Raw genomic sequence first — 16,460 nt, forward strand, 5'->3', positions numbered from 1 at the left:
CATCTGACAGATGACACAGTTCTCACCTCCTCCCTCCAAACATGCACACACACACACACATACACATACTCACTCACCCTCACTCACACTCCTATTTTGGTCTTGGCCAGAGGCTGACAGGCTCCAGTTAATGATCAGGGATGAGACTGATTTTATCAGCCCCCATAGGAGGATTTGCATATGGGCAGAGAATCTAAAACAGGAAAATATTTCCCATTTCAAAGAGTGAAATGGTAGGATTATTAGACTTTATCCATCTACTCATTTCATTAGCCAGGGACTTCTTTTGTGCAGTGGCCTTTTAACAATTTTATTTCATTCCAAAAATAAATGATAAATGTGTGTAAGAAAAGAGCAAACAATTCAGAGATTGAAGAAATATATTTAATATACTCTCCCATCTCCCATCGCATGTCCCTTCTGTATGCCGCCTGCAGATAAGTGATGTTGGCAGTGGGGATGGATCATTCTATGTCTCTTATTTGATTCAGAACAACACATATGTCCACCCGCAGGAAGGGAGGGAAGATCATACTACACACATTTTTCTGCAGATATTTTTTGCTGAAGGCATCATGGCCATCTCTCCAGATCAGAAGAAAGAGAAAAACATTATTATTGCTCATTGCCTCATAGCCTGATACTGTGAACATACCATAGTTTCTTCCGTCTCTCACCTACTGACGTGTATTACTTTTGTAGGGTCCTTCTAGTCCTCTCTCAACAGATACAATTGGCATAGCGATGGTCGTCCATGTCTGTGTGTCCCTAAGTGGGCTAGAGTCCCACAAGTGCAACTTGCAGCCAGAGTGAAAGCACTTCTTGTACAGTCATGATGAATCAGAGATCTGCTGATTACAAAACAACATTCTAGAGACCCTGGAGAGTGGGCAGGAGGGTGAGGTCTGCATCTACAAAGCGCTAAGCACTCACCTCTATAAATAATCATCAATCCCACCCATCCTAGAACGGGGGAGCAGGGAAAGGGGGTACCCACTAGACAGATGTGGAAATGGGAACTCAGCGGGAGGAAGGTACTCGCCCAAACTGGGGGATTCTAAGACCTCAACTCCAAGGAGCCAAAGAGCTGTCACCAGCTCCTAGTTGCCACTGTGGGTTGAGCCACAAGCAGGTGTCTGGGCAAGAAGGCCAGAAGGAGCCCCAAAGTGAGAGGCGTCTGGTGGCAGGGCAGCTGCTAAGCTCCGAGGGCCAGCTCTCTGCTCTGGAACGATCCATGTCATCCAAGGCCGTGTCTGTTCTCCATGTCACCGATCCACCAGCATCCTGGCTGAACACCACTTTTGAGCAAAGACAGAAGGGACTCGCCTGTGTAAAAGACCGAAGGATGCTCACATGCCTCTATTTCTTTTCTTATCTTTTCAGGCGGGGCGGGGGGGTGGTAGATGCTTTGCTGATGACCCGTCAGTGCCACCATGTTGAGCTGACAGGCATCTCAGGTGGCCGCAGCACAGTGGAACCCCGGCATTTCTCAATCGGCAACAGCCTGAAGGAGAATTCTTCGGCAAGTTCTGGGCCATGGGGCCTGGAAAGAAAACTCTGGCTTCTAGTCATTCAAATAATTCATTTGAATAGTGAAGAAACTGAGATAGAGAGATTAGAGCTGGAGCAGGGCGAGGAGACAGGAATGAGACAGACCCCTGAGCTGGAAGATGTTTACAGGGTCATCACGGGGACCGTTCACGTGGACTATTTGCATCTCATTTGACTAGTGGGGGAGAGAGACAGTGTTATCAGAGGATCACCCCGCACCGATCCCAGTTTCTGATCCCAAAGCACTTTCGCACACAGCAGTTGTCTGAAGTAATGACCGAGATTTACACTGCACATTCAGGTTTCCAGAGCAGCCTCTGCCACGTGACCTCAGAGTCCTTGCAAATTGCCAGGGAGGCAGAGGCAGGTAGGAGATCCATGTTTCATATGGGGAAACCGAGGTTGAAACCCAGGGCAAAAGGAAGCAGAGCTGGAGAGCCCAGCTTCGGGAAGCAGAAGTCAGAATACAGATCATCAGGGAGGCTTAGACCCAGACACTTTTCCTCCTACCAAAATGTACAGGGTTTGAGCCCAGAGCCACATGGACTCTGGTTTATCAGGAGGGCAAAGGCCTATGTGGAGGAGAGAACAGAAGGCTTAGCTCTCCTATAGCAGCAAATGTTTTTTAAAGAGTCTAAGTGTTTCAGTGTTTGACATATGCCAGGCCCCACGGTACAGGGTCCAAGGCAAGCACCCCTCTGCAGGTCCAGGGGCATCTGGCTCCCTTCCTCGGCCACAGGATGGGCACAGCTGGTGCTATTCTCCAACCTCGGGCTCGGTTGCCTGGAGAGTAGAAGCATTCCTGCTTTGGAACCAGACAGCCTGAGTTCCCACGCTGCCTCCAGTACTGACTGCTGTGTGTTCTTGGGCAGGTCACTTCACCTCTCTGAGCCTCGGTCCAGGTCATCATCTGTAATGAATAGATGAAGGACTATTGTGAAAGGGGGAAAGCATTGAATAATATCTACAGAGTGCTTAGCTCAGGCCTGGGCCACGGGTGAGCAATGAACAACAGTATTTGTCACTTGTGCCTTTCTGTTAGATATTTCTGTTGCCATCCCAGAGCAGAGGTGGTCAGCTGTCAGTCTGCACAAAGATCCCCTGGCCCACTGGCCGAAACAACAGACCTTCTGACACGGATGCCTGGGGAAAGCCCAGGAATCTGGCCCTTATTGGACCCGAGAAGCACACACGGGGGTGGGCAAATTCTGCAGGCAGAGACCAGAGGGGTCCAAGTGCAGTCCTGAGAAATGCCCTGGGCTCTGCGTGGTCCTTGTTGGCTTGGAAATTGCTCTTTCTGATCATCTCCAGCATGACGCACCCTCAACCACCCCCACTCCCTGCCCTTCCACTCCCCAGGCTGCACTGGCCTCACTTACTGACGAGAGGGCTGCGATTGTGTCCCATTTAAGCCCCATGGCACTGAGATGAGTACAGGGACTGGATATGTTTGGCAGGAGAGAGGGGACTGCAGGAAGGGGCCAGCACCCTCATTCGGTGCCCCTCTGCTTCCCTCTCTCTCGCAGCCCAAGCCCAGACTCCAGCTCCCAGGGCAGGCAGACTGGCCTCAGCTGGCCAGCCTCCTCCCCGGGGTCCCCCATTGCCTCCTGCGGGCCCTGAAACCTGCTACCAGCTGCCCAGCCTTGCGGCCGTGCGAGGTTTCCAAGGCTCCTGCTGCCCCCTAGAGGCCAGCTCCTGCCGCTCTTGCCGCTGAGCCCTGTCCAAGCCGGGAAGAGGCCGGGCAGTCTCAGTGTGGGACACGCGGCCCCAGGCCGGAGGGAGGCCAGGAGGCCAGGAATCAGCCCAGCCAGGTGGCAGCGGGTGCGAGGGAAAGGATCTACACATTGGGGTGGTTCTGCCACTCCCCTTGGCTTCCCTATCTGTAAAAGGGGCCATTGAGAGAATGTGACGATTACTTGCCCCGGAGATCATTATTGCGATGATATGCTCAGTTTTATTGAGCGCTATGAGCCAGGCACTGTACTTTACATATGTTACTTCATTGCAGCTTCTCTAAAAACAAACTTCTGAAGGAGGAACCATTAGTATCCTCACTTTACACGTGAGAAAACTGAGGCACAGAGAGAGGTGGTGATTTGCTCAAAGTTACACATGGCAAAGTTACACAGGCTTCCAGCCCAGGCTTGTGTGACACCAGACCCTGTGTCCCTCATCTGCCACAATGACCTGCCTCCCAGTACCGTCTCCGCATCTCTCTCCCATCTCTCTCCCCAGCCTTCTCTTCTGTCCTTCTTTGTTCTCTGTTGCCTTGAATTGATTGGCTTGTCAGTGTCTCCTGTTCCAGCACCTTGGTCCTGGCACGGAGGAGGCACGCCTCTCCCAGATTGTGAAATGGGGGCAATGAACCTCAGAGGGCTGCTCTGGACCCGGAGTGACCAGGGCTAGAGTCACAGCCCCTTCTTACTGTGCCCCAGGCTCCAGATGATGCAAAAATAGAGTATTTGAAGTTTGTGACCAAGGAGGACTCTTGGAGCATCACTTGCCAGGTAGTAAGGATGGCAACTCCCAATTATTAAGTACCTACTATTTTCCAAGCATCAGATAACATCTTCTCTCATCAAATCACCTGAAGCAACACTGAAGTAGTTGTACTGAACCATTTACAGGTGAGAAAACCGAGTCTGGAAGACGTGGAAGCCACGCTCAAGTTCCCAGAGCTATTAGATGGGAGAACCTGGATCTGTGTCCCTGTCTGCCTGGTTCGTAAACCCTTGTGCTGACCACTCTGCTGTCTTGCCTCAGGGGTCATCTGACCCAACTGCCCACCTGTGGAAAGCCTGTGTCCTCCTGGGTGAGCAGTCACCATGCGCGGTGTGAGGCGCCCTGTGTGCCCCAGGCCAGGGTTCCCTCTACAGCTCCTCAGCCACCTAAACCCTGGAAGGCACCGGCCTGGAGGAGGCCCACTCTGCTCAGGCTCTCAGAGGCAGTCCAGGGCTCCAGGTTCAAGATGCTGGATGCTTGCTCTGCTGGCCTCAGTAAGGTGCACAGACTAGGGGAGGGTCCTCCCCAGCCCAGCTCAGGGGCGCAGACTTGCCAGCTCTTCCTCTCCCTAGCACGATGGCTTTCCTGAGCACTGGTCCCTGCGCCTGTGAAATGGGGATCATGAAAGAAGGGACCTCCGAGGGTTGGCAGGGGGATCCAAGGAGCCAAGATAGACAATCACGTGCTTGCCCAGCAGACGCCCTGGCAGGTGGTGGGCACCCAATCACTGTCGGTGCCCTGGCCATCCCACGCCAATCTGAAGTTTCCATTTGAGAGGGAATGGGAAAAATAAGTTGGAGTTGATTATCAAAGATAAAATAACAGCTAGCCAAGCTTTTTCAAAACAGAGTGTGTTTGGGGCCAAATGATAAGCAGCGTCTTTGATAGTAAAGTGAAAATTGCTGCTCCTGAGTCCCTGGGTCTCCATGCAGAAGTGAGGGTCTCTGCGGGCCCAGAACACAACAGCTGTTTGGAACTTTGTCCTTGAGTCTGCCAGAGGTCACAGGAAAGGGACAGGGCGTTGTGCTGTTTTAAGGGCAGCTATGAAGCCATCGCTGCTGACTGGTTCCCAGAAGCCCGCTGGCCTTCGCTCCGGACTCGGCAGGCTGGAGACAGGTGACCAGAAAGAGCCTTGTTCCTGTGCAGCCACGCGGCAGAGCACAGCTGGCACCACGGGAGTGAGGGACACGGGGATTGTCCACGGCCCGCTTGCAAATCGCGGCAGATCTGAGCCTGTTGATGCAGAAACACTGCTTTGTTCTGGGAACTAGGTTGAATCCTTTACCCAGGAAGAAAATTTTCAGAGAAGCCAGTTTTTGTCCAAAAAAAAATCACAGGAATTTTTTCAGTGCTGGACAATCAGGTCCTTAGAAGCCAAGGGGGTTCAATGCAGAAGGACCAAGGGAACTCTGGCTCAGCCCTCATCTGATGGGCAAGGAAAGCGAAGATCCAGAGGGAGGAAGGTGTCCCAGGTAACAGGCAGTCCGTCCAGGGTGGGGTGAAATTAAGCGATCGAATTAACTGTCACTGTGCAGTATTGTTTTTACTTCACACAGTATTTTCACACACACGTGCCCATTTACTGACCCCTGAGGTAGGTATCAGTGTCTTTATTCAACAGCTGAAGAAATAAAACTTACAGAGCTGGAGGGATCAGCCCGTGATCGCCCAGCCTTGACCCTAGTTGCGGTGGCTGGCCCAGAACTTCTCTCCATGGCCGTGGGAGCACCAGACTGACTCTGAAGAGAGGCGGGTGTCCCTGGGCTCCCCTGGCCCAGAGGGCCAGCCTGGGCTCTGGGACAGGGAAGGTGGGCTGTGCTCTTCCCAAGGGGCATTTATGTGCCTAGACCCACATCGAGTGTCAGAGGTGTCACAGAATGTGGCCCCTGTCCCCAAAACACTGCTGGCTTACCTGAAGAGACTCCCATGAACCAACCTGAGAATAAAATTCATTCAGCAATAAAATAGGATCAAACTTCTGCTACACACCACGGCAGGGACGAGGCTCAGTGACAGTGAGACAGGAAGCAGAGCCGCGATGGCCTGGGGCAGGGAGACTGACTGGCATGAGCCACAGGGGACGTGGTGGGGTGGAGGCAATGTTCCACATCTTGATTGTGGTGGCAGTTACCAAGTGCATCAATTTTTGTATAAATTTGTCAACACTCATCAAAACTGACATGTAAGATTGGTGTGATTATTGTACAAAAATTATACCCCAATAAAGTTGATTTTCTAGAAAGATACAGTCCTTGCTCTCCTGGTGCTTACAGCTTGCTGGAGAATACAGAGATTAATAAAGTTATCACATAACTAGATGCAAAATAACTGTAACTGGGATAAGAGTTAAGAGAGATGTTATATGAGCATGAGAGAGTGTAATAAGGCCAGGGAGATCCAGGTAGACCCGAAAAGCCTTCCCTGAGGGGGCAGCACTGACCTGACTTTAGAAGGATGCGTGGACACGGGGCAGGGAGATGACTTCGGCAGGGGAACAGCTTGTGCTAAAGGCCTGCGGTTGAAGGAATCCGGTGAAGATCGCTGACCGGAGGACAGTGAGGCTGGAGTGGAAGGTGGAGAAGGGAAGTGGTAGGAGATGGGTCTCAGGAGGTGAGCAGGGGCAGCCCATGTAGGGATGCTGCAGCCTGGATAAGAGTTTGTACTTTGCCTGAGAGAAGTACATTGAGGTCCATTAAGTGGTGGTGGGAGGTGATGTGACCAGCTCTATTTGTGGGTTAATACGATGGAGTTAGGACTCATCTCTCCCTCTTTCTGGCTCTAAGGTTCTTGAGATTAGAACCAAGTGTTACTGATCTGTGCAGCCCACACAGAAATTTTAGCAGAACCGAGTATAAACAGATGTACAAAAACTGTTTTCATGAATGAAGGAAGGAACGAAGGAATGAATGACCAGATTCTCTCAGCACCCAGACAACCCCTTTTCCAAAGTCGTCCGGTAAATGATTAGTTTAGGATTTCCCCTGAAGACGGGGTACAAAGAATTGCAGGGTCCTATCTCCGTGTTGCCCAACATGGCCCCAGGTCCGAGCCCACGGGGCACCAACTGCCAGGGGCAACTCAGACCAGCTCTTCCTCTTGCCAGGACCCTCATGACGGGTCCCTCAGCAGGTCGGCCAAGGCCTTTTTGGGGGCGCCCCACCTGCACAGTAGCCTTTTTGTCCAGGTCTTCTCTGTGCACACGTGCCCTCCCGATGCTGCACCCACCGGGCATGTTGCAGGCACAGCCTCCCTCCCTCACAGCCACTGGGAGGCGGCTCACAACGTCGTGAGGACCCAGCTCAGCCCCTGCCCCTCTGGGGAGCCTTTTCTGCCCACCTCGCCCCATTCACCCGCTGCACCTGCCTCCAAGGCCCCCTTGTCACCTGACGTGTCTACCTCGTTCCTTCCCTATCCCTATGCACCGTCTCCGGTGTTGTTCTCGGCCCTCCCTGTGCCTAGCCCTGTGCCTGGCAGAGTGGGGTGAACTGACTGGAAAGGGTGAGGAAAGATGAGCCATAGCTGGGTTTACATACGCCCCTGAAAAAGACAGTGGGCCGGAGGGCCAGGGAGAAACCACCAGCATGAAGCCTCTCCCGGGGAGTTAGCAGTTTCTGAGTGACATGAGGTCCATGACCAGCGTTTTCCCTCGGCCTCGGTTCCCACTCCCTTGCTGAACTGCGCTGCCTGTCTTGGCTCCCCCAGGCTTCCGACCTTGGCCTGCGGGCGGCCAGCGCACACCTCTTGGCCTTGGCTGTCCAGCTCTGTGGGGCTCACCCAGACCTCTTGACCCTTCCTGAGGCTTCCTCTTGCTCTCAGTTCATGACCCTCCAGCTCCTTCCATCACACTTCCAGTGAAGGAGTCACCAGGGTGCTACGTCGCCATCACAGGCTGTGGAAGGAATTTCCTGCACCCAAGTTGAAGACCCTGCATGAACAGGTGCACCGACCTTCCTCTGATGTTCTTTGAAACAGGTCCATTTCTCCTTGGCTGTTTTCATGAAAAGCTAGATTTTTCTTCCTGGCACGACCACAGGGGGAGGTTTAGAAAAAATTCAGGTTAAGTTTTTTGGGGGTTTTAAATATTTTTTTCTTGATTTTTTTTTTTTTTTTTTTAGAGAGAGAGAGAAAAAAACATCAGTGTGAGAGAGAAACATTGATCAGCTGCCTCCTGCATGCCCCCCACCGGGGATCAAGCCTGCAACCCAGGCATGTGCCCTCATTGGGAATCAAACTGGGGACCTCAGGGTCATCAACCAACTGAGCCACACTGGCCAGGGCCAATTCAGTTTCAGTGTTGAGGGGAAACGCAGTGGCCGGTTGGGGCGAGGTCATTGGCTTTGAGGTTAGCCAAGTGGGTTCAAAGCCCATGTGAGTCGGGTCACACTTACAGATGAGGACACTGAGGCTCTGTGGTCTTCCATGGGGGAAGCAGGGTGGCTGAAGGGAGTCCACCTTGGGCGTGAGTGGGTCACAGCAGCACCCCTGCCCGGTGGAAGGGACAAAGCGATCTTTCATAAACATGCGTCACCTGCTCTGTGGGAGATAAGCTGTTTGCTAAACGTTGTAGGAAGAGCAGGCCCTTCCTCGTGACCTCCCCGGGGCAGGCATCCTGCTCGGACTGGCTGCGGGGGCCTCCAGCTGTACTTGCCCAAAATACAGCAACCGGCGAACAGCCTACATCTATTTAGTGTAAATAGAGGCCAAGGCTCTCGGGATGAACAAAGAGGTCACAGCTGGGAGAGGGAAGCTGGCCTCCTCATGAGCCAGGGGCTGCGAACACCTTTGCAATTTGGGGTTCAGTTCCCTGAGGTGGCATTAGCTTGTTCTGCGGTACTCCAAGGGTTGGGGTTGGCATGAGGGCCTCCGTGTAGCACAACCCCATAGGGAGGCATTTACTTAGACTACCACATGAAGGGTGCCCCCTGGACTGGGCCGTGGGGTGGCCTGGCACATGCACCAGGAAGGCGCTACGCTTCCTTACAGGATCCTGAGCAACCTGAGTTGGCCCCCAGCCTCCCTACCCCCACCAATACCCTCCGCCCCAAAACAGCAGGGGTCCTGGCTGTCTGAAGCTGGTACTGGGCAGTAAACTTGAACCTTTCCGTGTCAGAGCAAGACCTCCCTCCAATTCCCACAGCACAGCAGGGGCACAAGGGGACCCTCCCCAGGTCCCCCTTGCAAATATACCCACTGGGGCCCAACAAGAATGTCCTTGCTGATTCTCAGGGCCTCCTAGACCATGGAGAGTGAGCCAGGCAATTCATGTTTTCTTTCTCGATTCAGGTTCCTGGTACATTAAAATATGAGGAAATAGTAACACAGCTTTGCAAAAACAAAGTAATAAATATGATTGAATCATTTGCATTTAACAGATGAACACTTTCCATGCAGTGACTAAGTATAGAACTCATGTAGAAATGATATTCAAAGTCTGAATTGGAAAGCCTTCATGAATATTAGACCTAGGCCAAATTTCCTTCCTGCTGTACACTGTCATCCAAAAGTGAAGGGTTTAGCTCAGTAAGTAGTGATGTCCCCATCACTGGAGGCATGCAAGCAGAATGAATGCCACTAAGGGGAATCACTGCATGGCCTGAGGCTCTTCAGGAAACATGAACTTCAGGACCCTCCTGGCACCAAAGGCATATTTGGTTCTAAATCAGGGTAGGGAGTCCTTCCTGCTGGCCTGACTTGGCGGTGAGTAGGGAGACAGTCTGGGAGGCATTCCAGCTGGACAGCATCTCTGGGACAGGATGGAGTTTGGTGGAATGAATTAAAAACCCAATTTGAGGGTCAAAGAATGCATTTCACATTGGCCTATGAGCCAAGAGCATTGCTTCTGTGAGTCTCAGTTTCCTCATCTGCAGAATGGGAATGATCTTTTCTGACTTGTGAGGCTTTGATGCAAACTGTGGAGCACAACTCTGTTGCAGGGACACTGTTGGCATTCATAAAGGTGGCATAACATGTATGAGGCATGCTCTGAACAATTGGGGTTCAAGGGGGAAGCAGCTGTTTTTTGGCTGTAGGTGCCTAGACATCCCCTCAGCCCTCCTGAATGTAATTCCCAAGGTCTCCTGAGCAAGGACAACTGACATGCTAAGTCAAAAAACAGATGGGGGGGCACTCTCTCACTGCCTCTTTCCCCTCCACCTCTACAGCTCTGTAATCCGCACCCAACAGCTCCGTGCTCTCAGAACCCAAATGCCTAGCTGTGTGAGAGTCACAGGCCTGGGATCTGGGGACAAGCAGGGGTGAGTGATTTCCCTTGGGACCTATGAATAACTTCTGGGCATGCGTTGTCTGTAGGTCTTACTAATTCTGACCTGTAGATCAAACACATAGGCAGACATATAGAACCTTTATAATAATAATTACCTTTTGTGCAGCTTTTACTATTTGCCACTTACTTGCTGTGTGACCTTGAGCAAGTTACTTCACCTCTCTGAGCTTTAGACTCCTTATCCTTAAGTCAGAGGAAATAATAGTACCTATTCACAGGGTGACTGTGACAATAACTTTGGATCATATGTAAGAAACAGCACTGCTGGCTACATAGCAAGTTCTCCATATACAGTGAGTGCTGTGCATCAGGCACTGCGCTCCAAGTGCTTTGGGTGTATAATTGTGAAGTCAGCCTCTGAGACATCTTCTACTATAATCCTCTCATTGCAGACGGCGAAGCTGGGAGCGAGGTAAATGCTGCCCTAGACCACGGCACATCCAGAGTTGAACACTGATCACCTCGCTCCGAAACCCACGCTCCCAATCTTTTCATGCTTCTCAGTGTGGGAGCACGTAGCTGTCCCATGTCACCTCACCACCTCTTTCCTTTAGTTAAATAATCAACTACCACCACCACAGTGCTGCGGACAACTGCAAAGCTAAACGCCACTTGTGCCTCAAGCAGAGGGGACCACAAGCAGAGGCGTTGGCCCTGACTCGACTGCCAGCAAATGCCCTGAAGAGCGCCCTGCATGAGTTTGAGAAGAGACATCCCTGTTTGGGAAACAGCTGCCCTTGACCTTGATTTCGTAGCTGGGGACAGTTTCTAGAGAGCAGGCTTGCCCTTGTCACCCACAGATTAGGAGCACGGTCTGGGGCCTCCTTCCCGAGAGGTCCATGTTCTCGTCACCACTTGGGCCCCTCTGCCTGGTGCCACTCAAGCTTTGTCTCTCAGGTTCCATTTGTCCCAAATCCTCTGATTAGTTCATTGTCCTGATGGCCTGGCCGCTGGGGTTCTTCTCTTCAGCGCACTCATCGGCCCTTGACTATCTGAAAGCTCTGGGGATTCCCAGAGTCCCATCACTGTCGCCCCTGGCACCGGGCCCATCAGTGTTTGGCTTTCTCATTCTGTGCTTCCTAATTCTATTTCTGGGGCTTAATTATGATTACACAGCTTCATTACGTAGAGTTGATTTGAAGTAATGGCCCAATTAAGAGTGAATTTTAATTAAGCTTAATTCAGAGCCTGCCTTCCCTTGCCGGAGATCTGCAGCCTGAGAAGGGGAAAGCCTGTTCGAGAACAAAACTTTGCCTTTCATGCTGCTGGGCCATCTCGGCCAGATGCGTTTGCTTGCTGTTCTGGGCCCTGGAGCCCATGTCTTCACTGGTTTCAGGAGTGTGAACCACATCTCACCTTCCCGCCCACCTAGAGGCAAACTCAGAGCCCGGCAATAAGAAAACAGAGCACAGCTAAGCTGGGAGGAAGGGAACCTGCTCTTCCTGAGGCTCAGCCCAGGGACCGGAGTCTGTGCTGTTTTACCTCGCAGGTGACTATCAGCTGCATTACCCACCCTGTCGAACGAAATGAAACTCACCTGTTTTCCTCCCACTGCTCATAATACCCACTTTACAGATGAGAAAACTGAGGCTCAAGGAGGCCAAGGCACAGCTCATGAAGGCAGAGAGCAGATTGGAAATCACATCTGTGAGTCTGGGAGAAATCCACTTCCTTTTGTGTCCCCCTGGGCACTTAGAGGAGTGCACAGCAAATGTGAGGGTTCACGTGACATGAAGGGGAGTTTTGACACTTCCTCCAACGCTGTCACTTATTTAACAGTAAAAAAAAATCTTAAACCCATTTGTCTTAAAATGAAACTTTACATTCTTTCCTTTAAAACTGCCAGCAACCAAAGGTCATTATAAAAACAACACAATGAAAAATAGAGCAATGTTAATAAATCCAAACCAGAAACCATAAGGTTCTAAAGGCCCAGCATTCAGGCCCGATCTGTCTTTATTTAAAACAAAACAAAAAAACACAGATAAGAATAATGTTAAAGATCGAGCATCAAACTGAGACTTTGTCCTTCATATAATCGGGATTGAAAGAAAGATAATCACATATCACTATGTGTCTCAGTGTTATTTAAAGTCCCATCCAAGTGCCACCTAAAATCAACTCTTTTGTCCAATGCTTTGGAGACCCTGATCTAAGCCTATTTAGCATGTAGTTCTGAGCTTTGACAGAGCAGCAAGCACTGCCCGCAGCCACTCCATGGATGACAAAATTCTGGCCAGAATTCTAGCTATTCTTATCGCCCAGCCTTGGTGCAAGAACGAGGTGTGGACATTCCTTTAGTGTTTCAAGTGAAAACACAGTGAAGTCCACCTGCTCTCCAAGCCCAGCTGGTGTGGTCAGTTCATCTCAGAGCACAGGCCTGACAGTCCCGTCCTGAAGGTCACGGCCACACCAGTCTCTCTGCCGATACTGAAGTTCCCACCTTAGAAATTTCCCCACTGAGAAGCTGAATTCCATAAACATTTTTATTTTTCTAGAGGGAAATGGAAAGTGAAAAATGGGATTCAATTACCTTGAAAATACAAGGGCAATTTCACTCGTGAATGCCGTACTTAAAAGCTCAATTTGAAAACAGGCATCCGAATGAGGCCCAGGCCAAGTTAAAAAGGAAATCATTTATTAACCCTCTTGTATCTACCCCTTCTGACTGAGTGAATCTTCTGCAGACTCAAAAAAAAAAAAGATAAGTGGGCTTGAAATGCAATTAAAAAAGCACTTTCTGACTTTAATCATCCAAGCCACAGAGCTTTCCCATTGCGAGTGACGGGCAGAGACTTGACTTGGGGTGGTGAACACACAATACAGTGTGCAGATGATGCACCTGAAACCTGTATAATTTTGTTAACCAGTGTCACCCCAATAAACTCAATAAAAAGGGAAAAAATTGGATATTTAGACGATCCATTTCCTTAACCTAACCAGTCTAGTGACTCGGGTATCCTTAAATTTTTTTAAGATTGATTTTTAAAGAAAGAGCAAAAGGAAGAGAGAGGGAGCGAGGCATCCCTGTCGTTCCACCGATTCATGCATCATCGGTAGCTTCTTGTATGTGCCCTGACTGGGGATTGAACCTGCCACCTTGGCATATCGGACGATGCTCTAACCAATGGAGCTGCCCGGCCCAGGCTAGACTCAGCTGCTCTTCCCAACTGATCTGAAGCAGGCACTCTGCTCTTTTCCAAAGGATTTGGGATGCAACTACAACCAAACCCTTTAACAGAGCCGACAACTCATAGACATGCCCGCTCACAAAGGCTGCCCAGGAAACTTCTACACCTAGGAAACTTCGCTAGACAAAGGGGAAGAAGATGGCCTTGACTGAAATAGAAATTTACACATGCCAGACAACCAAACAGATATAATGACCCCATTACAACCACTCATTCATTCTTTCTTGATATTTGGCACCGGAGTGATTTCGTAGACACAGTGGATAGCTTCACCAGGCAAACGTTGGCGGCATATTTCCTCCTCCCACAAGTAACTACAGCTGGACCCAGACCGCGCAGGGGTTGGATTCCTACTCTGCAAGTTAGCAGCTGTGGACCTTTGGGCCTTGGTTTCCCCATCTGTGCGGGGATAACAGCAGCGCCCGCCTCCCAGGAGTGCTGTGAGGATTAAATGAGTGACTAGTGCGATGCACCGCACGGAGTCGGCACTCGGTGGACACACGGTTAATATTAGCCCTGACTGAGGCTGTGCCCTCATTTAGCTCAGCAACCTACTGACTTGCCTGGTAGGAGAAGATGCTCCTATGCTCCCAAGTGTTCAGAAGACCCCCAGGAAGGTGGAGAAAGGCCGCACTCCTCTGCATGTCCCATCTTTAGATGCTTCTCCGTCTCAGTTCAATTTTCTGCCCAGAACACAGGCCTGCGAGCTCCGGGCCGAGCTGAAGCAGCCGCGGACCCTTCCCCTGGGACCTGCCTGGCGGGATGGGCCATATGTAGCACATGGAAGCGCCGTGTACTCAGACTGGCTCCTGCTGGGGAATCCAGTCTGTGGATCCATGGAAAATCCTTCATGTGCGCACAGCCAAACATGCACACGGGCATGCGTTTCTTTCTCCCTGTGTATCGCCCCGGCACATCTTGGCAAAAACCAGCCCCTGTAGGTGACATCTGGTGCAGGTAGCTGTCCAGCCTTATGATAAAACACACCGTTTCTCCCCGAGTGAAGCTTAATTCGCCCCAGCCTGGGGATTTATACCAAGCAATAAAATCCACAAAATAGAGAAATGCAAATAGATTGTAGAATATAATATTATCATTGTCAACATAAAAGACTTTTATTTACTGCCCCCCCAAAAGAAAATACACCACCGTCATTTGTTTCGGGGAATGCAAAAGAGGTTTCAACAACTAACAGGGCATGTTTCTGAGCAAAATACGTCCCTTACATGATGTCGGAACACATATTGTCAGCGGTGGCGGTGTGTCTGTGTTCTCGCAAACAAACCCGTGGAGGTCACTTGCAGCCTGCCTCTCGGAGCCATGGGCCACCCACCTCTGTCCACAAACAAACCAGACAGCAGGGATTTATTCCGAGGGTCAGGGCCTCACCTGACCAGAGCGTCTCAGGACCAGGTGTCTAAGGTGCCGCAGACTCTCCCTAAAGGCACAGGAGGGCGAGGCCGAGGAAGCGCATGAAGGGTGTTGCTTTGGTTGAAGGGAAGCTGTGAAGAGGAGAGACAGCAGAGGCAATTTGGGGGACAGTGACATCATCTTTTCTCCGTCTCTGCATCGTCAGCCCCAACACCTCTGTGCCTCCGCGGGGCAAAGGTTATTTCATCAGCTCTTTTGTCCTGCAGGCTCATTCTTGGCAACGAATGAGGCCAATTCTTTTTTTCTTCTTTAAATATGTCTTTATTGATTTCAGAGAGAGGAAGAGAGAGGGAGAGAGAGAGAGAAACATCAGCGATGAGAGAGTCATCAGCGGCCTCTGCAAGCGCCCCACTGGGGTGGAGCCCGAAACCCAGGCATGTGCCCTGACTGGGAATCGGACCACGATCTCCTGGATCCTAGGCCGATGCTCAACTGCTGAGCCACGCCAGCCAGGCAAGGCCAATTCTTTTCATGGATTTGGTTGAACAATAATAAATCTATGATTTTATTTAGGGATTTGGGTGTCGTATTTGAGCTGGTCACAGTGATAGTTTCATTTCTATCTGGGAAGGATCTAAATGTATGAGACTTTAAACAGTAATAGTTACCTGAATGATATTTTGTGTAAAAAATATATATTCTAGCTGATGGTCCCAGCAGCCCTAGGAAATATATAGGTATGACTATGGCCATTTTACAGATGGGAAGACAGAGGCTTGACAGAGTGAAGTGCATTGTCCATGGTTACCAGCTTGTAAGAGGGGGTGTAGAGATACCAATTCAAGTCTGTCTGACCCCAGAGGCCGGAAACCTGAACTTTCCTCTAACCTGCCTGACCCCATCAGGAAAGCCCCCTGTGGCCTGTGCCTGGGGCCCTGGCAAGGGACGATCACTCCATCCTCACTGCTGAGGAAGGCACTGTGCTTCAGACTCACAGATGAAGAGCCTGACGCACGAGAGAGGAGACAGCATTTGCCTGAGTCACACAAATACTATGTCGGTCGACTGAGATCCTGTCCCCAAGTCCTGATTCCAAGCCCTGTGGGCAGGAGATGAGAGCTTGAAGATGCAGCGGTGACTCCTTTGCCAGACCACCCCACGTCAGTCCTACATCTCGGGTGAGTCTCAGCAACCAAATCAGTACCTTCATTTCACAGCCACAAATTCCTTTCTTTTTTTTTACTTGCAGCCCATCTGGACAAGGAATGTCACCTGTGTTTGAGAAGATGGCTGAGAAAGGAGCTCTTGGCAGTCCTCAGGGTCTTCTCATCGAGGCGGGCTGGAGGGACATGACAACTGACTTTGACCAAAGAAGGAAAAGAGGACATTTCGTCCCTGCTCCCGGGGGTCAAATGTCGTGATCCTCCTAGCTCAGTCCTAACCCATCCGTCCATCCATCACAGGTCCCCTCTTGAGCTCCTATATGTGCCCACGAATCATGACAGGGCCACCGAGCCACGAGCTGGGGATGGACAGAGAGTAACTTTGTTCCCTGATAACTG

General features: G+C 50.8%; 1 long non-coding RNA gene across 2 annotated transcripts; it reads right to left on the reverse strand.

Annotated features, from left to right (window-relative positions):
• Window positions 1–366: 366 nt before the first annotated feature.
• LOC308556494 lies at window positions 367–14,533 on the reverse strand. Of its 2 annotated transcripts, none has more exons than XR_013998710.1 (4): window positions 14,091–14,533; window positions 1,065–2,461; window positions 678–848; window positions 367–585 (listed from the first exon to the last, which is right to left on the reverse strand). It is a non-coding gene; the product is annotated as an uncharacterized lncRNA (long non-coding RNA). The 2 variants fall into 2 exon arrangements; XR_013998711.1 differs by lacking the exon at window positions 14,091–14,533 and adding an exon at window positions 6,494–6,565.
• Between the last annotated feature and the right edge of the window lie 1,927 nt (window positions 14,534–16,460).

Source organism: Miniopterus schreibersii (assembly GCF_964146895.1).
Source record: "Miniopterus schreibersii genome assembly, chromosome: 4".
NCBI lineage: Eukaryota > Metazoa > Chordata > Mammalia > Chiroptera > Miniopteridae > Miniopterus > Miniopterus schreibersii.